The 26,430-nt window shown below is 33.3% G+C and overlaps 1 protein-coding gene across 1 annotated transcript in view; it reads left to right on the plus strand.

Moving 5' to 3' along the window:
- The window catches only part of hh (hedgehog signaling protein), a 165,510-nt gene that overhangs the window by 102,835 nt on the left and 36,245 nt on the right, over window positions 1–26,430 (plus strand). The gene's annotated exons all lie outside the window — the stretch shown is intronic.

Consider the following 26,430-nt stretch of genomic DNA (forward strand, 5'->3'; position numbering starts at 1 on the left):
TTGTTTCTAAAAAAATTATAGTACAGGAACATTTTTCGTCTTTAATCCTTAAAAATTATAGTGCTTTTGCCATATTTTGAGTAAAATTATATTATTTTACATTTATCGATGTATCAAAATTAGAGTATTGTACTACAATTATGGTGTGGTTGGCAACACTGGTTCTCGCCTAAAAAATCCCGTCTGGATATTTGGGCGGCGCCGGCCTCAGCCCGCCCCCGCCTCCGCCCCGCAACCGAGGGCCTCCGAGAAGACACGACGGCACCCGAATGGACCTCGATCGGCCAGAGCCTGCGGGCTTTTTTACCGTCTGATCGAAGCCTCCAAAATCATTATAATGCTGTTTAATAATACAAGACCTATCAGCATAGACGCGCGATGTTGTGACGGCATTAGTGCGCATATAGTCTGATCAGTGATCAACTTGAAGAGTTCAATACACACTATTTAACCTACCTACCTAAGAAGCTGGTGAAAACCATTTTATTTGCAGATACTTAGAGCTTTTATAGGATCTCCTTCTCTGGCATTACAGCCTAGTGTAGACCTTGTTTCAACAATGAAACCTCGTAATGTACCTACCTACTAAACACTAAAGCGATACTTAATTCAGTAAACGTGGATCAACGAACGGGGACGCGCCAAGGGTTGCTGCCGGTCGGGTGCTGTACTAAAATATGACAGAAGTCAAACTAAAGTTGAGACAATTATTTTGTTGTCATTAAAATAATATAGATACTTAACACAATATACTTATTATGTAACTACTTTGCATATGTACTTAAAAATGTTTGCATAAACGATAAACTTTACTGTAACATGCCGAAGATCGCCGTATACTAGTCTGTTTCCGTAAATACCCGAAAGGTACGTTTAAAAAACACATATCTACCTGGTTTAGTGTCTATAATCTATACTATACAATCATATGAAACTATTTCAAAACAATATGTTTAATTGAAATTAAAATTTATATCTTTCGTTTTGGCTGTGATCAGGGAACTCAGAAATAAAGGGGACTGAAATACCTAATGCCGGGTCTACACTGGCAACATGTCGCGCGACAACCTCGTTAAATTTTACGATAATTATCATACTTATCGTAAAATTTAACGAGGTTGTCGCGCGACATGTTGCCAGTGTGGACCCGGCATAACGGGTGTGGAGAAACAGGCAACTGATCTCGAATGTGAAAGAATATGGAATAAACTTAAACACATGTAAAGCATACGTTTGCCTTCGTTCTGGTTACTGCTCTCGTTTTATGCACTGATTTAATATTGGTGTATTTGAAGGTTCCAACACACTGTTGCACGTCTATAATGTGTGGTTCATTTTCGTAGGACACTCACACATTCAAAACCCTGCTTCAAAATGTGTGTATTGGGGAATAGCCTATCGTAGTTTTATTTATTAATCTGTTTTGTGGCCGTGATAAATTCCAACAACCCGTTCGGCATCACGCAAAAAAAAAACATCTAACTGTTCGCACAAAAATAAAATTGAGAACATCACTGACAAGTCGTACATACTATTGTATCTAGGTATAATCGCATAAATACATCATGATCAAGCGCGCCGCTTTTTTGTTTAACTTTTCCCTCGACCGCAAGCAACCTTTCGTTGGATAAATAATTGATTTCGTTTTATACGAAACAAATAACGACTTCCTGAACAGGCTGTCGCCATTTTGTGTGGACGGTCTCGTTTGCTCCGGTTTTTTTTATTCCACCGAGAGTGTAATAATTTGCTCCTTGTTATTCAATAAATCGAGCATCTGAGGTGTGGACGATAATTTTGTGTCATTAAAACTAAGGAGATAACATGTTTAATGGTTTACCCTTTCGATGCGTTGTGCCGGTGCGTTTAATAAATAACAATTTTAATAATAATTAAAAAAAAAAACATTTATTACCTAATAGATTTTTTTAGTAAACACCTATCTACCAGTGGCGAAGAGTGGAGATAGGCTATTCAGATCTGATATAAATAGTGCATATTAATCTTTTTCAGCCAAACGTATTTGTTGTCATTGAACTAATAGGTACCTACTACAATATCATATTATAGATAGTGTTTGTTAGTTTTCAAAATTTATTTAAACCCTGCCTAATCCAAGTCATACTAGATAATGGTCAAAAAGTATTCGTTTATCTATAAAATATCTAAAAGTATGCCATTAAACCATACACCATTTTAGATATTTTTTAGATAAATATCTATAAGAATATGTTTTATCGATTCATGGTTTGGCAAAGACAAGACGTATTGAAATAAAAAAATAAACCAACGCCATCTCTGTAATAGATATCTACTTATTCTTAATTCAACGAAACAAATAAGTAGGTATGAATGAAAAAGTTTATTGTGCACTATTTATGTCGAATCTTAACAGCCTATCTCCACCTTTCGCCACTGCTATCTACATACCTAAGTATAGTGTAAAGTTAACATTCAGCATGGAATATTAGCAAGTACTTTCCTCACAGCAACGATTTTCTTTGCAAATCATGCAATCGATACGTCAGTTAATTTAAAAGGGGGCTTTGAAACTATTAATTATTGATGATACGTATTTATTACAAATCTTACTGAAAGCATATTGAAATTTCTTCAATCAACATCAAAAAGGTATGTTACATAACAATTTAAAACAGCATAGAGAAAAGCAGTGATGTCCCTAGACAAAATGCCGCCTCTAGGCAAGGCCAAAATGCCGCCCCATTTTTTATACAGTATTTTTTATCATCCTTTCATGACTGTAATTTCTAATAAATGTGTTGTTTGGATACATTACTAACAAAATATAATTACAACTAAATCTAATATTATTTAAATGACATATTTGCTTCAATAGAGAATATTGTGAGTCCACGGTTTCAGATACATTTAAAAATATACCTGACAACTTCCAAGACTCGCGAGTGACAGGCAAAAATATTTTTGGATACATTTTAAACTAGGTAAATGTGTAGGTACCTACCTATAATTCAAATATACCTACTTCGCAAATCTGCACATGCCATTGCTGGTCATCAAGGACATAACGTCTAAGGACAACGGAAGTAAACTAGACATCGCGAACCCGACAATATAATTATAGTTCTGTTAAATCTTTTACGTTAATTACATTTTATTTCCAACCAGTGAGGTGAAATTTTTAAAGGAAAGATATTTCCGTTATTACTAAGTTTATGTAGCTATTTATACATATATCTAATGATTCTCCTCGATTTGCCGCCCATCGAATAACTGCCGCCCCCAAGCGACGCTCAATCTGCCTACCCCTATGGGACGTCACTGGAGAAAAGATGTAGGTATTGTTAGTCGTGGATGGCTTCATAATCAGTCAGTACCTAAGTGAGGTCCGAGTCCCTAAATCCGCCACTTTATAAGTGCCTTCATTTTTTCTTATAAAGTTTATTAAAAACCGGGGTCAGGATTCTCATTACAGACGTTTCTCATAGGTATCTATACTACGGCTATTTAGGTACCCTGAAACAGACGAAGCCACCAATTTGTCAAAAAAAATGTCTCTTCGTATTTTATCGATGCTAATATACCTAAGTGTAACAATTTAATAATGAATATAATATATATTATGTCAAATTAATCATACTGAATAATGTATGTATTAGTATGAATCGACTTACCGTCGTAAAATTAACGAATTCGAAGGGGCAATGAAAGAATATAGTAGTAAGTATCTACAGTTTTCATGAAAATATCATACATATATCGTATAATGATATTCCTAAGTATTTATTGCTTTAACAATAAAATGAGAGTGCCGCTTTGACAATGTTACAAGGACGACTGATGGACCTCCACACGGTTGAATGTGAATGGATAAGGGTATACAGGTTCCATCCACATCCTTTCGTCGCCTTGACGTGACATTAACACGTTACGTTTTCTCGAAATAGTTCCTTGCCAATAAACGTATACATTAAAATAAAATAAGACTGATCATTCATTGATGATGAGTGTGTTGCGTTTACGGTCTTGTGGTGTTTCGGCGTCACAAGGCGGCAGATGAAAGGGGGCCGATTGGTTAACTCGTTCGGTGGGCGGCGCGGCTGCTAAGACACAAAAGGTGCCATTTTTCGTGAGTAAACTACAAATCGTGAAATCGAATCAGGTGTAATTAAGGCCCATATGAAGAAACCCGTTAACTACGTCTTATGTTAAACGAATGTTAAGGGAATGTTTAACTGGACAGTGTCGGATTAATTTATGCAGAGGCCCTTAGTCTCAGAGAAAGAATACTCGCCCCAAGCGGTGACTGATTTCGAGGAATTGATATACCTACGGAATCATTCCATACAAAATAATATCAAGCGGCCATTTTGTCAAAATAAGTACTTGATCTCCAAAGGGGCTATGAGCGTAATTCAAAATCAGAACCATATTTTTAGAAGCGTAAGTAGGTATCTACTAAATATAACCAATGTTGCGACATGTAAAAAATTGTCTTGGTCGGGCATTGAAAATGGTCTCGACTGGGATATGGTCATATACTTCAAAATCAAAATAGTGTACAATGTTGCAAGTGTTTTTTGTGCGTACAAGCGAGGACAGGCCGGAACAGTCACGTTACGTGACTAGCCGAAACGAATGTAAAAACAGCTTCTGCACATGTGCCGATGTGACATTTTTGTATTATACCTACTTGCGCCCCAGGTCGAGTGAAATTTATTGCTTGCGACACCAGCCATTTTTTTTTCAAACTAAAATGTTGCATTCGAGCTGTGTGCCTATATTAAATGACTGTGAACTATTTTGTGAATACCAACAAAATCATATCGTCAATCAATCGACATATTCGACCTGTTATAGTCTAGATGAGTTTACATATGCGATCCGGCTTATGGTTCTGCGTCACACTCTAAGATATACAGCGTTGTAATTTTCTGCAACTTGTACCTAGTGTCTTGTGTATTAGCCTTAATATATTTCTTCACCTATTATTAGATCAGATTTCAATTTGGTAGGTACCTATTCCAAGCAGATGGCAGTCATCGGTAGCTCCAAATAGCCAGCAAATTAATGAGCTGTTTTCTATTCTGCACCTTATTCGATTACTTGGTTATCCCTCTACCACCTGTTATGGATCCACTCCCATCATGCAAGCGAATACTGTGGCGTAACGATCATTAAGGACCCTTAGATATTCTGCTGAGGGTGCCCCGGGAGCAACCTTCTAAGACCTCGGTTGGCGTGTACTAGAGTGTGGTTGATTCCTATTATCAATATCAATCCTCGATGAGAAATGATCTTCTCGCTCGAAGTTGCTAAGCTGAGAATTTTTCCGTCGTTAATACCAGATTGCAATGGCCGAGCGGTCAAACGGAGGGTCTGACTGACTTGAGAAGCTCTTCCCTTTCAACCGACATAATATGGGGACATACCCATACTAAACTTATTCGATTACTAGACGTTAATTTCTTTGCCGGTCCATTATCGTCCACATAGAGCACATAATTTTGCCGGCACAGTTTCCGAGTCTTAATTGTTTGAAATACGGTACAATCTTCAAACATAACATACAGTTTACATATATTTATCATACTTTGAATATCACTGTCCTGTATTACCCATATGTATATTACGGAATTTTTTTCTTTAAAAAGTTAATGTCCAGGATTCCGAGGCGTATATAAGCATAAGCTGAATGTCTAGTAAGGCGTGCTTTTAGTTCGACGAGTTAGCTGACTACCATAATATATATTTCAAAATAACTGCCAAAGAACCTGATTGTTCCCAGGAATTTGTGCATAGTGATTAAGTAGGTATATACATAAATTTATCCATTACTCAGTTGCCACAATATTCATCACCCACGAGGTAGTGAGTTATGCGGTATGCGATCTGCTGTAGGCATCTATGTATGCTGATTGCATACTTAAATGCCTCACATATTTGAGATAAAAATACATGCTTTGCAGCACAGTGGATACCTATCTTTATATTCGCATACTAATTTATACATCTTATATTAATTATTTACTTACTTATCTATCTATATATACATATATCTACTAGACGTACCTATATAATACAGTATTATTCTATTTGTCAGCTGCTATGTATAAAATAATAGAATATAAAATTTTGTATAGCTTATCTTATATGCGATCATTTTCCATGAGTCGTTCCTATTACAGATGTTTATACTTTTGTTATAGTCAACACAACACAGATTTTAGGCGGTTTTGATGCTTCAAATCAGTGGTGGTATGTGGCTTTTATTATAATATTTCAATGTAATAAAATATTTTTTTATTCAATAAATAATTTGCAAGATTTAAGAATGTAACATTATTTATTGAACGGACGGAATTATTCGGACACACCTTAGAAACATCCATATTAGAAAAATGGAAATAAGTATCGTGCTAAGTGGGACTTGAATCAGCGCATATCAGATTCCGGAAAATGTGCTCTTCCAATTTAGCACCTGCCATTGGTTCCAATTCCAATTCCAATTCCAATTACAGATTATTTTTTGTATCTAACACTAACTGTGTACGTATTTAAACCAAATCGTCCCATTTTCTTGTTGTCTTTATGTACGAGGGTGGGTCAATAAGTCCTTAGAAAAGCCGACAGGTGGCGCGACTAGTACTGTAAGCGGTTTGTTTTCATGCAGCGGCACTACCGATTCAGTATGCTGCGAAGTTTCAATCAGATTGGTCGGGTTGTTGTGTGTTTCTCGTACATTTAAGCTTGTGGAAAATGGAAAAATGGAAAATGGAGAAAATTGAGTTTAGAGCTGTTTTTAAACATTTTAATATAAAAGGGTTAACAGCAAAGGAAATAAAAAATGAGTTGGATTTAGTTCACGGCATATCTGCTCCTTCACTTGCAACTATTTATAACTGGTTAAATGAATTTAAACGTGGTCGTACATCAACAAAGGATGAACCACGCTCAGGACGTCCTGTAGAGGTGACTACACCAGAAATGATCAATAAAATCCACGATATGGTGTTAAGTGACCGAAGATTAAAGTTGAGTGAGATAATTGAGGTTACAGGGATCTCAAAAAGTAGCGTCATTTCTATTTTACATGACAAATTGTGCATGAAAAATATTTCTGCAAGATGGGTGCCGCGTTTGCTCACAGTCGACAATAAACGCAATAGGTTGGTGGCCTCTAAAGCCCTGTTGTCGCTCATGCAACGCAATCCGGATGAATTTTTTCGTCGCTTTGTGACTGTAGATGAAACATGGATACACCACTATACTCCCGAGACGAAAGAACAGTCAAAGCAGTGGATTGCGAAGGCAAACCATGACCAAAGAAGGCGAAAACCGTAAAATCAGCTGGTAAGGTTATGGCTACTGTATTTTGGGATGCACGTGAAATTATTTTCGTTGACTATTTGGAAAAAGAAAAAACAATAACAGGGGATTATTATGCATCTTTATTGAACCAGCTAAAAAACAAAATTGAAGAAAAACGGCCTCATTTAAACAGGAAAAAAATCCTCTTTCATCAGGACAATGCCCGTGTTCACACATGTTTACGATCAATGGCTAAAATTGAAGAATTGAAGTTCGAATTGGTCGACCACCCACCGTATTCGCCAGATTTAGCCCCCAGTGACTTTTTCCTTTTCCCAAACTTAAAAAAATGGCTAAGTGGACAACGTTTTTTTTCAAATGAAGAAGTCATCGATCGGACAAATGCTTATTTTGAGGACCTTCCGAAAATTTATTTTTCTGACGGTTTAAAAAAAATTGAGAAACGTCTTACGAAGTGTATTGAGCTCCAAGAAGATTATGTTGAGAAATAAAAAAAAAATACAAAAATAAAAACTGTTTTAATGCTTTTTTCTAAGGAATTATTGACCCACCCTCGTACCTATTTAGGAAGTATCCAAATAATAAACTTAATTACATACCTAACTAATAAATATTTTTTTATGATCAAATATTCTGAAGAAATTATTATGCTTGATTGGTTGTATGATTTATTACATAACTAAGAAGGTAGAAAAATATGATAAGCAGTGAAATTATTCCTGAAGTCTAAATTGTTACAGAGCTCAGTGGCAAGTATTGTTACGTCACTCTGCATGAAACCATAAATTATTAGAACCTATATGGTCTGCCAATTATATTTTTTTTTGTTAAAAAGTCTAATGGTAACACACGTCAATTAACATATTATATAATTTAAGGCTTGGTTTCCTTTTCTTTTGCTCTAAAGATGCTACTCACTCTAGCGGTGTGGATGAGTACGCTGCCATTATAACTTTATAACTAGTGATGAACCATGTCCCCGATACCTTTATTCAAAATTGGAAATATAAGTAGAGTAGAACCTAATATCGGTAATGACAATTAAAAGGCCAACAACTATATTATAACTTATATATTTCACTTGCGTGAGAGCGAGTTCAACGGACGTTGTTTTATAAATTCAGAAAATGGGGTAGGTATATGTATTTAGTAAGTACATAACTATCCTCATGTACCTTTTTTATCATTTTGTATATGTATAAGTATATTTTTGTCACCCCACTAAATATTTAGATGAATTATTTCATTATTATTAACTCGACTAATTTGCTGTTTTTCTGCTGTTTAGGGTGAGTATGTATGTTAGACCAATAATTAATATTTATAGTTTTATTTTATATTTAGAGACATGTGATTTTTTGGTTACCTTAATACGACCGCCCCTGTGCTCTAGATACCCCTCACCTGTCCACCTCCCGCCCCGGTAAAACAAGCACCACGACCCAAAGTGCCGCCCAAGAATGGACGTGAAATATTGCGGTGTATTAACATTTATTTGAACATAGACGTTTTTTCTTCTTCTTTCGGTTTACGTAGTCATTGTAGTGTGCGTACGACCGCTGTTTGTTATGTTGAAAAGGTGAAAGAGAACCGAAAAGTCAAATATTCCATTAATAATGCCATTCTATACGTATGTTCTTTATTTATTTTTACTAGAGTGTTTTTTTTTCTTCTGACTAAGGGTACGGCGCACTAAACCTGAAAACGCATCATGTTTTTGGTCCAAAATATATATTAAGGAACAATTAAATTAATTATTTTTAAAGGATCTTTGTAAAATAGAGCATTAAAAAAATTTACCTAGTATTTTTAGCTTTACCTTTGGGTAAAAGCTCGTATATCAATGTGAAATAGATAGATACCTACCTACCTACAGCATAATTAAAATATAATTAATTCTACGTAACGCATAAAGCTATGGATTGAATAAGAATTGTGTTATCGATTCAAAATTAGGTAAGTAATAACCAAATTAATAAAAAAAACATGTGTAAATAACGATGACGGTACATATTAATTAAATTTTATTTAGATATAAAAAATGATTGTTAAACATTTAAATATATGGTAATAATAACGAAATTTGCAATAAAATTTTTTCATTTATTGTAAACAGGTTACTGTATTCAGTATTGCATTTGAAGATAGTCAATAATTAGCACTACCATCGTACCTAAGTCGCAATTCAGTGCCACGGTTTGAATATACTCAGTGATGACCGGCGTCTTACTCAAATATATGTGGGAGTCATGATGTTGTGGAGGAAGAAGTTGAAATTTAATGGTTCCCTCGATAAACTGCCGCCCCTAGGCAGCGCCAAAATGCCGCCCCATTTTTTATACAGTATTTTTATCATCCTTTCATGAGTCCAATATCTAAGAAATGTGTTGTATGGATACATTACTAACTAAGTATCAGACTTTAATTATTTGCAAATCTGCACGCGTCGTTTCTGGTCACCAAGGACGTTGAAGGGCAACGGAAGTAAACTAGACATCGCGAACCCGACAAAACCAGTGAGTTGATTTTTTAAATGGAAAGATAATTTCGTTATTATTGAGTTTACTTAGTTATTTCTATATATTCCAAATGATTCTCCTCGATTTGCCGCCCTTCGAGTAACTGCCGCCCCCAAGCGACGCTTAATCTGCCTACCTCCACGGGACGTCACTGAATATATGCCATTAAATACACGAAATTATGCATTGGTATTTAGTATTTTAAGTATACATACCTTCTTAGGTACTATAATATTTATTTATTGATCCCTATTTAGTTTGTACCCGCCAAAATTATAGCCACAAAACATTATGCAAATAAATAAAACATAAAACAATTTAGTCAAATACCTAAGTGCACAGTAGTCAAGTTGTAGGTATTTATTACAAAGCCACCTGATAATAGTTGATTCACGCCAAGATTTTTGATTCAATAGATACTTTGCGTGTTGTTTTCAATAATATGTTTACTGAAACAATCTAGAAAGTTGACGATCACTGGTTTAAATGAATCGGCGCCTCGAGAAAAAAAAACAGGAATATTTGACTTTGTCTCCTCATTCTTGTTTGACAGAAAATCCAAAAAGTCTCCCTACTTTGTTTTCGATATTCAAAATTTTTTTGCATGTTTAAAACCGATCACGTTCATAACAAATAATGTTTTGATGGTACAAGTCGGTTATCCTGGATACAGCGGCAAACACATTTTGAAAATAGCCGATATACTGGATTATTTATAAGGATAACCTAACCTAATCTAACTTAACCTAACCCAAACTAACAAATAATCCAGTATATCGGCTATTTTCAAAATTTGTTTGTCGCTGTATCCAGGATAAACGTAGGTATAATAACCTTTTTCATTTATACGTGCCGCATACCCACCTACCTACATATGTATAGGTATGCCACCATTATAATTGGTAGTACTGTACTGTACGGTACTGTAGAGTGCGTAGACTATAATACGAAACGATTATTTAATATTTATTTAGACCATGCAGAGTATCCTCAAATACGTATATATTATGATAGTTTGTTGAACATACCTACCAGGGAACTCAGAAATAATGGGAACTGAAATAGATACATAATGGGTGTGGAGTAACAGTCAACCGATCTCGAGTGCGGAAGAATACGAGATAAACTTAACACGTGTCAATAATACGTCGTACGTCGAATACTGACAACTGGTCTCGGTTTATGCAATGACGCTCATTTAATATTAGTGTATTGAACGTTGCAACACACACTATTGCACGTTTATAATGCGTGATTCATTTTCGTAGGACACACACATTCAAAACCCTGCGTCAAAATGTACTGTATTGGGATGTAGCCTATTGGAATTATATTTATTAAACTGTTCTGTGATACTTTTACGTTAGGTATATACTCAATGAAATTACTATTAGTATCGACCTAATTAGTACACGTATAGTGAAAAAAAAATATTCATCGATCCGTAACTACAACGTTATAAGTGACAACGTGAGAAATTGGCTACATTAAAAAATGTTATCAAAATATTGATTTATCACCGGTAATCCAAACTAAAATCTGTATACAAAACGATTTGCGATTGGCCACTGAATTTACTTTACCTACAAACAGAGAGACAAGAGTTTACCAGTAAATTCCTGATATAGGTACTTTAAACATGCCTTGAAAATCATAAACATTCTAGTGTCAGATATATATACCTAATACATACTCACTAGTCATTACCGGATAATATGAAATCAACATAAACGGTAGAAACCGCTAATATGACCAATACCTACGTCCTACGCCACGGGGATTGTTAGGTTCTACGGCGCTGTACGGCGATCGCAAAGGAAATGATTTCGACGCCAACGGTCGGTCAAGCGCGAAACCTGCAATGAGCTTTCATTTTTAATATTGCATATTTATTATTTTATTTGTTGTTGTGACAACATTGATTTATGAGTTTTTAATGCCCTATTACTTATAAATTTTATAGTCTAAATGCCATAAATGCCATGCAAGTTAAATATTTAAAAATGGTAAGGGAGGTAAGTAGGTACCAACCTACGTCTCAAATAGGTAACCCGTTTCGCATTTTTGATGACACAAAAATATATCATGTCATATATCTTCATATTTTTCCTTTTTTTATGAATATTCCTGATATACCTACTAGCTACCTACATACATGCATTCTTGCGTATGCAATAAACCACTTTTAACGATATAGGTATAATAAAAATTATAATTGATTCACGTTCTTTACTTACACTCTTCATCTTTTGGCACTATGCATACTCACTAACAACGGTAAATATTTATCATTGGTGAGTAGATAATATGTACTAAAAATGTTTCAAATTAAAATGTCCAAAACTGGAAATAAATTTCGAATTTATCACACCAAATGGGCTCAGTTGGTGGATATTAATTAGCTATTGATTATTGAAATAACTAACATCTAAGTCATTACGTATATCGCTTTATTTTTTTATCGTGCTTGGGCCCTGCAAAATCATAGTGTCTCTAATCTCCAAATCCCTTAAAGGCACTGTGAATCATTACATAAAATATACCTGCGTATGTAGGTATTTTTATATTATGAAATAGCTATTTGTTACACCGACGAATCTATAAACCTTCATAAAAATATATCCAACATCGTGCTCCAGTGCCTAGGTATGTATATATACCTACATTGCCTTCTGTAAAATCACTATTTATATTGAAACCTATACAAGCTAACCAGTAACCACTAGGTATTCTGTGTAAGTGGCTACTTACACGCTTGGTTTAATACATAAATTAATCTGTTTTCCGTAAAGTCGAAGCTTTCGGCACTAACCAATTCATAAGCCTGTGTTCGCCTCGTTAGCTGTGTAAGGAAAGCAATTTCAGAGTTTAAATCGCCCAATAGAATTTAACGCTCAAGTGGCTGAACTCAGTTATTTTATATGCTATGATTTTGTAACCATGTATAGCAGAAACTCAATTGGTAGATATATATTGATAATAATAATAAAATTTTAACATTTAAGTACATAATATTTTTCTAATCGTTATATACATGGAACTCTAATACTGAAATACTGAAGAACTGAAATACATAACGGGTAAGGCGATAGCAGGTAACCGACTCGAGTAAGGAAGAATCCGAGTTAAACTTACACACGTGTCAAGAATACGTTTTACGTCGAATACTGAAATCACTGCTCTCGGTTTATGCATTTACGCTCATTTAATGTTGGTATATTACACACACTGTAGCACGTGCATAATACGTGCTTCATTTTCGTAGGACACTCACACATTCAAAACCCTGCATCAAGATGTGGCGTATTGAATATAGCCTATCGGTATTCCATTTATTATCTGTTCTGTGGTTATATGCTACCTATCTATAATAAATAACTACTGACATATAAATAGATATATAAATGCCTAAGTACATATGTGTGTATGGAAGGTTTCTTCATATCCTTTCCATCATTTCTGATGATGGTGATCACTAAAATTACATGCGTCGCCAAAATCCTCTTCTATCTGGTACGATAAAATATATTTTTTTCATTTGGAAGGCACACATCCTTGCAATCTTCTCATTTGAATGTTACCTGTAACCACCCTCTTGCTCATGCGAAAAACAGAAGAATGCGCCTTGAAATCATTAATCAAGTTAAAATCACACACATATAGGTTTGCATGGCGTATTAAGATATAGGATCCTAGTCGCATTTAGTCCCAGCCCGGTTTTTTTTTTGCATATTTATGGTAATTTTATTGTTTTACCTAGCTGTGTGAAACAAAATAATGATCATTATAGTTATGCAGGAAATTATATTGATATTATGACTTTCCGTTATTTTCTCCAACCATACAACCCCTTTCACTTCTGTGATCGATTCTTGGTGAGGACACGATATTTATGTGTTTTTATAAAAGCCTGGGTGTTTGTGATTGTACAAAAACCACCATGTACAAAAAAGCAAGGACATGGCTATTAATAATTCTAAAAAAAAACATACGACCCCACCCCATCAATAAATATTTGGGATTGTGTAAAAAAATCCGATATCATTGAAAAAAAAATATAATTTTTTTAGTAAGGCATATGTAAGTAGGTATTATTTTTTTATCATCGAGTTAGATATATACAGGTAGGTACCTACATGTCAACTACAATTTTAATATATAGGTGCCTACCTACATATTATATTTATACAAGAAATATTGAAAATTGCTAAAAGGTTTTTTCAAATATGTTATAATATGCATAATGTGCAATGCCTACACATACCTACTTATATAGGTACGTAGATAAGTAATATGTATATCCAGTACTTTGCTTACTACCGCTATAAAGTACATACACAAATAAGTTCGAAAAAAATTCGTCATGTCTAGTTGAGTGAGCTTTAAAGAGCTTTTTCCTTTTCATAGAACACTGTCATAACAATGGACGACTATAATTGGATGTGCGATTTGCCAATTTGTTTGTCGTAACAAAGAATTTCATTGTTATTATTTTGTGGTAGGTGGTATCTTTGCTTTGAAGTTAATGTTGTTGATACCTACCTACTGCCCATAGCATTTTTTAAAAAAAAATTATTTGTTTCTATACTGGTATGTTCAGTTGCATAATTAAGTTTAATTGAATGCAATAGATATAAATTGGCCATAAAAATTTACCGCAATTTGCTTTTATTAGGTACCTACCAGTGGCGAAGATTGGAAATAGGCTGTTAAGATCCGACATAAATAGAGCACACTAGACTTTGTCAGTCAAACGCATTTCTTTTAATTAGACTAGAAACTACAATGTGTACCTAGATAGTGTTTGTTAATTTTTAAAATTCGATTAAACCTTGTCTAATCTAAGTAGATACCTAATACTAAAAAATATTTTTTTTAAATAAAATTATGCCATTAAATTATACATACTTTTAGGTATTTTATAGAGAATAAGAATATTTTTAATCAATGAATTATGGTTTGGTTTAAGCAGAGCTAAATGAATTAAAAAAAACTAACCAACACCATCTGTAATATGTATTCTTAATTCAATGAAAACAAATACGTAAGTATAACTGAAAAAGTGTACACAAATATTTTTGGATCGCCTATAGCATACCGAAACTATTATGGTTTGGTTGGACAGGGTTTAATAATTTAATTTAAAAATAATTACAAGATAAAAAGAACTTTTTACATACAACGTTTTTAAATTCTGTTGAACCATATAAACTTGACTTGACTGGCTTAAACGATCAAAAAAAAATTTACTTGACATGTCATATTGATTTCCATAGTAACGCACGTATATATTAATAATTTAGTTGCTAGGACCCCAGACCCCTAGCAACCGATAATGGTGTCGAAATAATTTTTCATACAAAATAGAATTAACTGAAAATGAATTCAATTCTACTTAAAGATGGCCAAAAGTATTAAAAAAATGCATTGGCATCGTATTCTGATATATTCTAAAAGTTTCAAATTACTAGATAGTCGGGAAGTTAGTTAAAAATCGATTGTAAGATTTGTACCGGACAAAGAACCACCGGACAAATAAGAATACGAGCTAAGAAAAACGTTGTAAAATAGCCAGCACAATCTGGAAATCGTATTCGTAGTTCAATAAAAACAAATAAGTATGACTAACAAAGTATCGTATGCACTATTTATGTCGAATCTTAACAGCCTACCTCCACCCTTGACAATATTATTTACAATGCAGGTAGTTATTATAACCTTAATCTATTATGATGAAATTTCTAAGAATTTTGGTAGACTATAATTTATGCGGTTTTATACTATTTACTTATTAATAATATATATAAATATATGCACAATGGCAGAACATATCTAATAATGCTCCGAAATTAAGGTCATAAAACTTTGTATCAACAATATGTCTTTTAAATAGAAAAGCAAGACATAAAAGTTTCATTGTCTGACCACCGATTGTTTCTATTTACTCATTTACGTCAGACTCGTAATGCCTAAGAACAATGATAATAATATGACTTCTCCAGGAAAGAGAAATCTGTGCTGTAAACACTAAAAATCCAAGGCGCTTCCATACATGCGACATCCTCGAGAGCGTGAGAATTTTTCCTCTGGTAATATCACACCACCGCCGAGTCGAGTGGTGTCATTGTTTCAAGTCAATACCCAACAAAACAAAAAGGCCAAACAAACCATTCTTTCGGCGGCCATCTTGGATCTTTGCCCTGGTGTTGCCATTTATTTATTCGATGAAACGTTGAAATGGCATAACTTCTCATTCTTTTACAGTCATTCGTCTCCCACGAATAAACAAAAAAAAACGATTGAAACAAGGTTAGCGCTGTCTGGTGTTTTGGCACCTGTGATTTACGGCCCTGCAAACAATTAACGTTTAAAAAATGAATAACCGAACGAATTCCAAAATGGTTTCCGGCGCTCTTTGTGTGATATCTATTTAAAATCAGAATACAATATACGTCATTCTATTAATATACTCCAAATACCTTTACACTAATAAAATTTTGATTCATAAATTTGAAGATGTTACCTACATAAATTATTGCAACTCATATGAATCATTATAATAACAATGTTTGTATTGTTAATGATTGTACCTACCCATGTACCTATCACTTTTTCTTCTCATCTGTCCATATAAATAAATTGATTATTTTAAAATTTTCTAATAAAAAATGTATGATTGTTTACCAATAACAAAATAGTGTTGACAATATTTATTATTATTAGGTACCTACCTAGGTATATTACAGTATTATGAAAATCATTATTATTATAGAAATTAAAATATATCAATGTTGCTATCCTTATGAAACAAACAGTTACATATTGATTACAAAAATTAAAATATAATAATGAAAAGTTATTGCAACCAGCAAAGTTTCCAAGTTTCCAAAGTTTCTTATTGTAGTAACTTTTCTACATTAATTGTAATACCTACACACCGTCAGTTTTATTTCACGATATTATAAATATATCAAACAGGGAACTTAAAAATAATGGGTGTGGAGAAGCAGGCAACCAATCTCGAGTTTGGAAGAATATGGGATAAACTTAAACAAGTGACAAGAATACATAACACGCCAAATACTGAAAATCTTATTTAATATTGGTGTATTGAAGGTTGCAACATATAATATTGAACATCTAGCGTGGTTCACTTTCATAGGGCACTCACACATTCAAAACCCTGCGTCAAAATTTACTGTACCTATGCACCTATTGGTATACTTGTAGCCTATCGGAATTGTATTTATTGTCTGGGGCCTCCAGCGTATCTTAAACCACCACTAATTGTCTATGTTCTTAATTTTAGGTATAGGTATTTATAGTATTTTCTTCTACATTCTGACATCACAATTGAAAAAAAACTTATTAGGTAGGTACTTATATTTAAAAAAAAGTAAGTATTATAAAACAATAAAGCAAAGTTTATATTATACTTAGATATATATGTATTATATTGTTAAATAAAATGTATTGTATTGTGCATAAATAATACATTTAATATAATACGTATCTACATTTAGTTACAGTTCATTTTATTGTTAATTTGCGTATGGCGAAACAAACTGTTATACGTACCTATACCATTTGCATTAAATACATCGTTTAAGAGTGGAATGAGCACCTTATTTCTTATTATTTACATACTTACCGTGTGATTTTATATCATAACGTTACGCGGCAGCAGACCATATCTACATAAATGAATAAAACCACATAGTTACGCAGTGACGTTCCTAGTAAGGAGTATAAGCCTATAAAAACGTAAAAAATGTGCACGTAGTTAGGTACTAAGTATCTAAATTACATATTTACTGACTTAAGTAATGTTCTTTAATCGAATAAAATCAATTATTCTCACAGATGGGATCCTAAATATATGAAAATGAAAAAAGGATGCATAAGCCTAACAATTTAATAAGCCATCTTGCTGCACCAAATTGATTTTTAGTATTGTTTGAACATTACGTTTCTTCACTAATAACATCCATTTTACTGTGATCCGTAAAGTTTTATAGTCAGTAGCGCGTTTATTGAACTTGAGGCCCGACGTACTAACTGATCACAATAAAGTAACATTTAAGGTTTTGGTATCCTTTAATCATTGTATGACTGATTTGAATTGTTTCGAGAGCCCTTTTTAAATCAGCCGACGAATCGATTGCGTCATCTGCGTCTAAGAAAATTACCACTGCGCATAGTCTTTTCGTATCGAGTGCTAACAATAAATAACTTATGTGTGTAAATACATATCTGCATTGAGGTTTGAGCTCATGTTGTTATTCAAAATGCAAACAACTTCGCTTCGGATATATTCCACGTGCGTGTCTGTGAGCTAATTTGTGAAATGATTATTAAAACCGGATGAGCTAAGTAGAATACTTAGCTTATTAGATGTACCTTTGCGTAGGTACTTTTTATGATTTTTATATTTAGTATTCATATTAGACTGTTTTTCTTCGACCTAAGTACATACTTAAATATTGTTAAAACTATTAGCTATTTCTATATTTTTTACCGTATCATGTTGTAAACGTCTTGAATTTATAATGTGTAAAGATCACTATAATTATGTAAAATAAATCAATTCGTAAGTACCACTGTAGAACGAGGCTGAATAAAATTCTTACTTTTGCGTGGGAGAATCGTGATTATACTGATATTGTACCTATATACCTAAATGTAGGTATTAGATATTATGCGTATTATATAACGCCATATGCAAATGAATATTATGGATATATAAATAATGCCACACGGATAAGTATTACAAGATAATAAATACTATGATGTATGTCCTACGCGGGGACGTCACTGTGATTTACATTATCGAATTACCGCAATAATTCGAGCTTAAAGCACTCGTTCCGAAGCTTCGAGAATGCTTTACGATCCAATTTACAGCCTAGTCACATACACAGAGGCGGGTCCGTTTGTAACAAGGTGACTCGATGACCAGTTTGTAGTAATTTCTTGACAACAACTGATTATTACTAAACTGCAGTATTGTAAAGACTCAAACTTCATCTTTACCTGGCTGGCATGCTTGCTGAAAGACGAGGCTGTGCGGACATGATAACTAAAAAGGGGTTATGGAAATCTTCTTATAACTTTATGACGGATATTATCATGTGTCATAATAACATCTTTCGGATGCCTTTGCATTTCCGCTCCTGGTGGTTAAGCCAACGGTTCCGATCCTTTTTAATCCGGCAGCGATACTATAGACTAGACTAGCACTAGAGAGTAGATTTCTAGATAGCTAGAGTGTTGTCATGGCAACAAATGAAGTACGTGCTTAAGGTCTTTTATAGTCGGACTGCGGCGCGAAATTACGAAATCAGATCGTTGTGCTAGTTATAAATATTGATATTTAGAATGCAATAATATTAATTAAACAATGGTAACACATTAATTAATATGAATAAGGGTGCGATAGGGTGAAGGAGGCAGGGCTCGAAATGGACGGGAACGCACCAGAGTGCCGTTCCGGTTCATAAAATTCCCAAAATTATCGCTCCGTCTCGTGTAAATATTATTTTGACCGTCTGAGCGAGATATGTCATATCATAAGAAAATCTGACACGATCGTTTTTTTTTAATACATATATGTATAGAATGAGATACTTACGTAACAGTGTTAATATTTTCTTAAAATTATCAAGCGCTCCGGTTCGTAAAATTTTCCTTTTCTAGCGCTGGAAGGAGGTATTTAAATTTATAAAAACAGCTCTACTGATCATAATAGGTTTTAATTTGGGTTATTTTTATGTAGATTTGGTAATACTTGGGTATGTTTAGTGTTTACCAGAAAACACATTAATTAATTGAAAATACGAAAGCCAATCGCCATAGACCAAAACTTTGAAGGCAGTTTTAATTTATGCCTTAATAACGCCTCGTCTTCAACGCGTTTCGTTTACGTGACAAAACTTTAAAGCATATAGTAAATTCCTTTCTTAATTAAAAAGACATTTACTATTGAAAATAAATTGGACACGTGTTTAAATTTATCCCATATTTTATTCACACTCAAGAATTGTACCTTCGTACAGCCACACCCAGAAGGTAATCTATTTTCTCACTAAGTAGATAACCTATGTTGTATATTTCAAACTATCGTTCGTGTTTATATTTTCATTCAACAATCTCTTTAAATAAATGAAAATATTGAAAAAAAACAGTTGCCAATAAGTCTTTTGGGAATACTTCACTAAGGATCCTTCATCCAAAAATCAAATCCTTGACACAATATCGTGACGTGTCGTACTAGGCATGTCAAATCAATTGGTCACATCACCCCAATGCAGGCGTTGTATGAACAATAACGATTCACTTTGAATGCCTGCATACTATAAAATGAAAATAATGTACATAAAATAATAATAAAAAAAATGTACAGTGATGCCCTTTGCTCATGAACATACTATAGTGTTTTCCACAGGTCAGGACCGTAGTATGATCTACAGTCAAATACAATAAAAATTAGTATGATATGTATATGTATTGTACCTAGATTTTTTTCATACTTTTAGTAACTACTAACATTAAATTAATATTAGGTAGAACAATGAGGCATCTAATTATAAAAATCTATAAGGCGAGAATTAAATATTAGTGGCAAATGACATTTATGTGTTTCAATCGTAACTGATTGGTTGTAACGTGGTTTAATATGTATATTTTCATTACACGACAAACCCTTTTTTTGCAATAGATAAATTATGAAAAATATAATTGGATTTTATATCACTTTAAAATTTAAAAGTAATCAATGAAAATCGCTAACTGTAACGTCCTCCATCCTGGACGATTCATCGTCCTGATACTCTCCAGTTACTTTGACCGAGCATTTTTAAATCTCCTGTGACGCAGTCCAGCCATCTCAATTTCGGCCATCCAGGTCTTCTCTTGCCCTCGGGGGTTGCGTACATAGCCCACCTTGCTGGTAGGTATATCCTCCGTCGCTAGGTTTATAAACAGTAAATTTATTTAGTATGATTTTGGCATGTAGGTACCTATTATAAGAAGTAAAATGTGATTTCATATTATGTAAAATTGCACACAGAATTTTCGCAATACGTGTGACTTTTAATAGATTTTACCACGTTTTTCTTAGCTCGTATTCTTGTTTGTCCGGTGGTTGTTTATCCAGTATAAAACTTGCAATCAATTTCAACCAACTTCCCGAATAGGTAGACATTTGAAACTTTTAGAATATATTACAACACGATGCCAATGCATTCTTTTAATGAAGAATTTTAATGAATTTAGAATTGAATTAATTTTCAGCTAATTGTGTTTTGTATGAAAAGTTATTTCGGGAGAAATCCGTAATCCAATCCACTATTATTGATTGCTAAGGGGGTGGTCCTAGCAACTAAATTATTAATATGTATGTGCGTTACTATGGAAATCAAAATGACATTTCAGTATTCTATATTTGTTTGTTTGTTGCAAAATAGCAAAAAAAATGATTTGTTGACAATTGCCTTATTTGTCCTAAATTATTAATACATAGAATTGTCAAGTTTATATGATTCAACAGAAAATTTAAAACGTGGTAAGTATATAAAAAGTTCTTTTTATCTTGTAATTATTTGTTATTAGACGCATCGCAATAATATGTGGATTGAATAAAAATAGTTTTGAACGCGTCATAATGACATAACTTTATATTACTTACGTCCTACACCAAACTATTTACCGAGTATTTTTCCAACCTTAAATATTTTTTTCTTTTTATTTATGAAGGTTCCACACTTAAAACGTACCTACGTAAAAAAAATTAAACTTGAAGTTGTAGAAAGAAAGTTTGGTGAAAATTTGATTTGAGACTGGTGGCGGCTTATGTACTGTACATATATTATAAAACGGCGGCAGCGAAATACTGCTGAAGGCTAATTTTTTTTGTGTATTAAAAAGAATAACCTTTTTAGTGATGCATATTTTGCTAGGCTTACACTGACATATGCAGTCAAATCGAATCGCATTGTTGAAGATCAGTTCCGTTTTCGGACACGAGAATTTTTCACCGTTTTGTTTTGATGCCGGCGCATCCTTTGCCTACGCGATTTGCTGACAATATCTATTACTTTGCGAAATGTTCACTAAACGATTCCTCGTGACATAGATATACCTAAAAATGACCAGGCAAAACTGAGCAAAAAAGCTTACATATAACGATGATATTTTTATGAGGGGATAATTGTTAGTTTATGTTTTAATTGCATCTTTACATTGATTTAAAATTCTATGAGATGGATTAAATTAAAACATATTTGATCAAGTTAATAGGAATGACGTCACTACTATCAAGAAACTGAATTAATATATCGCGTTATAAATCACTTTACCGGGCCTGTTCTTGTTTTACCTGTAATGCCCACAAATAACAATATAATAATGAATAGGCAGAGAATTGTATTATTGGCATTTTGTAGTGGTAACAATGCATTACGAGGACGGGAATTGCCTTTTCGCCATCGCAAAGGGTCCAAAAACGACAATTGAAAGGCGCATTCACACTTTCTTTTCAATCTGTAAACAAGTAATGCATAATCGCTCTGTTTACACGATTTTGACTTCGACGGCTCATTGCCAATTTGGCACACCATTCGTGCACAACAATTTATTTATTTAATTTATAGCGTTCAAAATAACATTTTTTCTTCACTTTAGACTAGATATTTTTTTGTCGAGACGTATATTATCTAAATAACACAGATTATCAAGTATGTATGTACCAGTGGTATGCGGAGAGGTTTGTTGAGAGCATGTTGTTGGAAATATCCATAGTATTATACCTTTGTGGGTACTATTTTTTTTAATAAAACTATTTTCAGTTATACACAAAATTATACAACATAATACAATCTAAATATACAATAGTTACCTACTTATACATATAACGCCGCTAGAAAAAATGAGGTTAAATAAAATATGCCACCCGATTGCACACTTAGCAAAGTATAACAAGTCAATATTATTGCATATATTATGTTATCGAGTATTTATGGGCATGCTCATCTTCCACAGCATATATGGACCACACACAACTTGTAGGTACATATTTTATTAGACGTTATAAGATATTCTATAATTTCGTTTTGTATACTTATTTTTACTTGATAAAAGATATTTTTAAAACGTTGAATGAATTATTGTTAATTTTAAAATCCACATATTATTTTATATATTGTTAGTTATTGCTTAATTTAAAATAAAAACAGTAGGTAGGTACTTAATTTATTTGCAGTAATTGAAGATTTACGATTGCATGTGGTACGATTGGTGTGTACATGTTACCATTTTACCACATTACCAGTTTCTATAAACAGTGCACAAGATTGCATTTGAAGTATAAGCAATGATTAATACCTATTACGATCGAAATTTACAGTTTCGTGCCATGGCCTGGATATAGTGAATCTAGATTGTTCCTATATATTTTTTTTGTATAAAATCGTGGTGTAACCAAGGGCACCCACGGTGGAGCAGCGAATGGAACTCCTGATTCAATCCGCTCTGATCTGCTTTTTTAATCCCGTTGCTGGATTAAATTAAAATATTTTTTTTCGATGCTAGTTCCGGAGTATGGCGTCAATGAATTTAATGAATGCCATAATATAAGTAATAAACACCATGGTATAGAAATATTCATTAATACATCCAAAGGAGAAAGCTTTATCAAAAATCTGTATAAGAATGTAGTATTTGAATGGAGTTTCATTTTGTAACCACTACTCCCAGACGAATATGATTTGAAAGAAAAAACAATATTGACTTATTTACAAAATATTTACCCGGGCGTTATAGAATGTGCAATTCGTTACGGCTGCATTGTGATAGTTTCCGTTAGACGTTACTTGCACCCTAGTCAATGATAATAGTAAAGTAGAGATGACACTCACCCACTCAGACCTACTAGGTCGCGCGAGTTGGTTGTTAAAAACCTACAAACTGCTTGTTAGCATTGGGACCATATGGAAAATATAAAGTTGTCATCTTCATTGGCACATCAATGAAATATTATTATAACGACAATAAATGTATAATGCCAGGATCTATATCTATGATAAAGGTGGATACGAAAGTGACATAAAAAAGGAAAATCTACAAGTAGATTTGCAAAAAATAAATATTATAATATTAATAATAATAAATATTAAAACGACTGAAAAGTGTCTGACCACGGAGAATATACGCAATAAAGTGGGAAAATCCTACTAAGTAACCCTCTGACCCCCACCACCAATATTTAAGTTCCATTATTTTGAAAAGTATATACATGGCACCCAAGTTTATTATATAGGAATCGTCAATGCGGAATCTATTTGTGAATATTTAAGACCAATGGGATCAAAACAAAGTTTTTCTTACGAAACCCATGTTCGGTATACAAGACTGTCTCCCAATTTTAAGATAATTTATTGTAATCGCATTGGCATTTATTTTATCTAACAAATTTGTCTGTGTATACGGGAAGTAGATAAAAATTGATCATTAATATGTGACATAAAAACCGGAAAAACTTAACTTGCAGATTTTAGCATATATTTTTATGTTATAGAACAGATTGATACTATAGTTATGCGATATAAGATAAACATGCATAAGATATATATTTTATATCTCAGTCACGATAACTCCCTTAATTTTTGACTGAGCTCTGTATCCTGCAGAGGCATGCCAAATTGTATACCTGCAAGGTTGCATCTGAAATTTGTGGGGTGGGAAAAAATTGGCACGCGTAACTTTTTATATCATTAGTGTGTGACAATCAAAGGGGATGTTTTTTTTATTGATTTAATCTAAAGAGGGTAAGTGTCTAATTTTATTCCAAAGAAGGACAGGGTTGAATAAAATATGCCTAAAATATACTGAGTATATTAAATAAATGCAGGCACTTATTGTAAAATAAAGAGATAAATGACTAAACCAAATAGGCGGATAAATATTTTTGTAACCATTAGGTAGATACATCACCAATGGCCTATATGTAGCTTGATATATATTACACACTACCATTTTTGGCTTGCATGAAGATGATATGTGTCAGTGGCAGAGAGATTTTGATCCAAATTGACTTCACTATCTTTAAATGCACACTTTTATGATAATATAATATAAATGTTAAAACCAGTCGCCCAAGGATGAAGGTTTTCAAGTCGGGTTTAATGTATTACCTTATTACGGTTAGACTATAAAACGTAAGATACACAAAGCGCGCTGAGTATCCTCAAGTAGTATCAATGTTGAATGCGCCTTTCGTTTACGTGACAATATATAATGCATATTATGATACAGCCATAACTATTGATAATAATATATTCTTTAACATTTTTCTGCGCCCGAGATTTAAACCTTGTTACAGCCTCACCTAGAATGCAACCCACTACTCATTATTTGTATATTTCCTGGTAATACCTACATAATAGGCAACACCTTTCACCAGTAAATTACAGTTGGACAGAAAACTTAGATGCTGAAATACATAGTCATATTTTCAGTGTTTTTTGTGTAATCAATGAAGTCGACATTTGGGATGAACATAATGCCGGGTCCACATTGGCAACAAGTTGCTGGCAACCTCGTTAGATTGTACGATAATTATGATAATTATCGTAAAATTTCATGAGGTTGCCAGTGTGGACACTGCATGAAGTACCTTTTCCTACGTTACAAAATAAAATAAAAAATGCGATTATCAATTATATATTTTTTCAACATTCAATATTATACATATACGACATAATATTAGGTAATATAGTTATCTTATCATACATTATTGCAGTGCCAACCTGAACAGTATGAGGATTTGCTACAACATAATAACATTTCAAATGCAGTATTTCGTAGAGTGTAATCCAATGTTAATCAAATACCTATAAGCTTTCATTAACAAGGATTTAGTCTTCAATAATTTATTATTTTGTCGAGTAAATTTTAATGATTATATTTACATTATAACCACGTGCAATAACTTGAATATTATTCAAAACATCTTAGAGAATATTTTATAGGCTCCACGACAAATGGTTTCCCACTTGTGTATCTTATATATTGCACCTATGAATGCAACCAATAATCATTGTGACTAAGGTTAATTTTATGTTCGTAAACTCACCAGCAAATGGTTTCCTTATAGCCCGAAATGTCCAGCAGTAAAATCAAACCGTCCTATAAGAAAACGCAGTCAGGAATGCGACCCCTGATTCGTTTTTAGGGAATATTTAATTGATTTTCGGAATCATGTTAGGAATAAAGAATGAAACTGGTAGGGATGAATAATATTTTATTGTGGGTATAATGATTCAAGTTTTTATTGAGACAATCTTTGTGACTCCTTTCGAAACTATTCGAAAGTTTTTAATAATCATGAATCATCATTGTTAGGTAATACCTAATGTAGCCAAGTGCTAAGTATTATATTATCGATATGTTAGTGCAAATTTATTCTACCTAGGTAGGTATATAGCAGTAACTAAGGGTAGAAGTAGGCCGTGGGGGAATCGATATACATAGTTCACACTAAACTTTGTCAGTCACACTTTTTTATTTTTATTGAACTAAGAATATAATTTTTCAGATGGTATTG

This window comes from Rhyacophila brunnea, unplaced genomic scaffold (genome assembly GCF_057557595.1).
Source record: "Rhyacophila brunnea isolate RB1 unplaced genomic scaffold, BYU_Rbru_1.0 scaffold_10, whole genome shotgun sequence".
Taxonomy (NCBI): domain Eukaryota; kingdom Metazoa; phylum Arthropoda; class Insecta; order Trichoptera; family Rhyacophilidae; genus Rhyacophila; species Rhyacophila brunnea.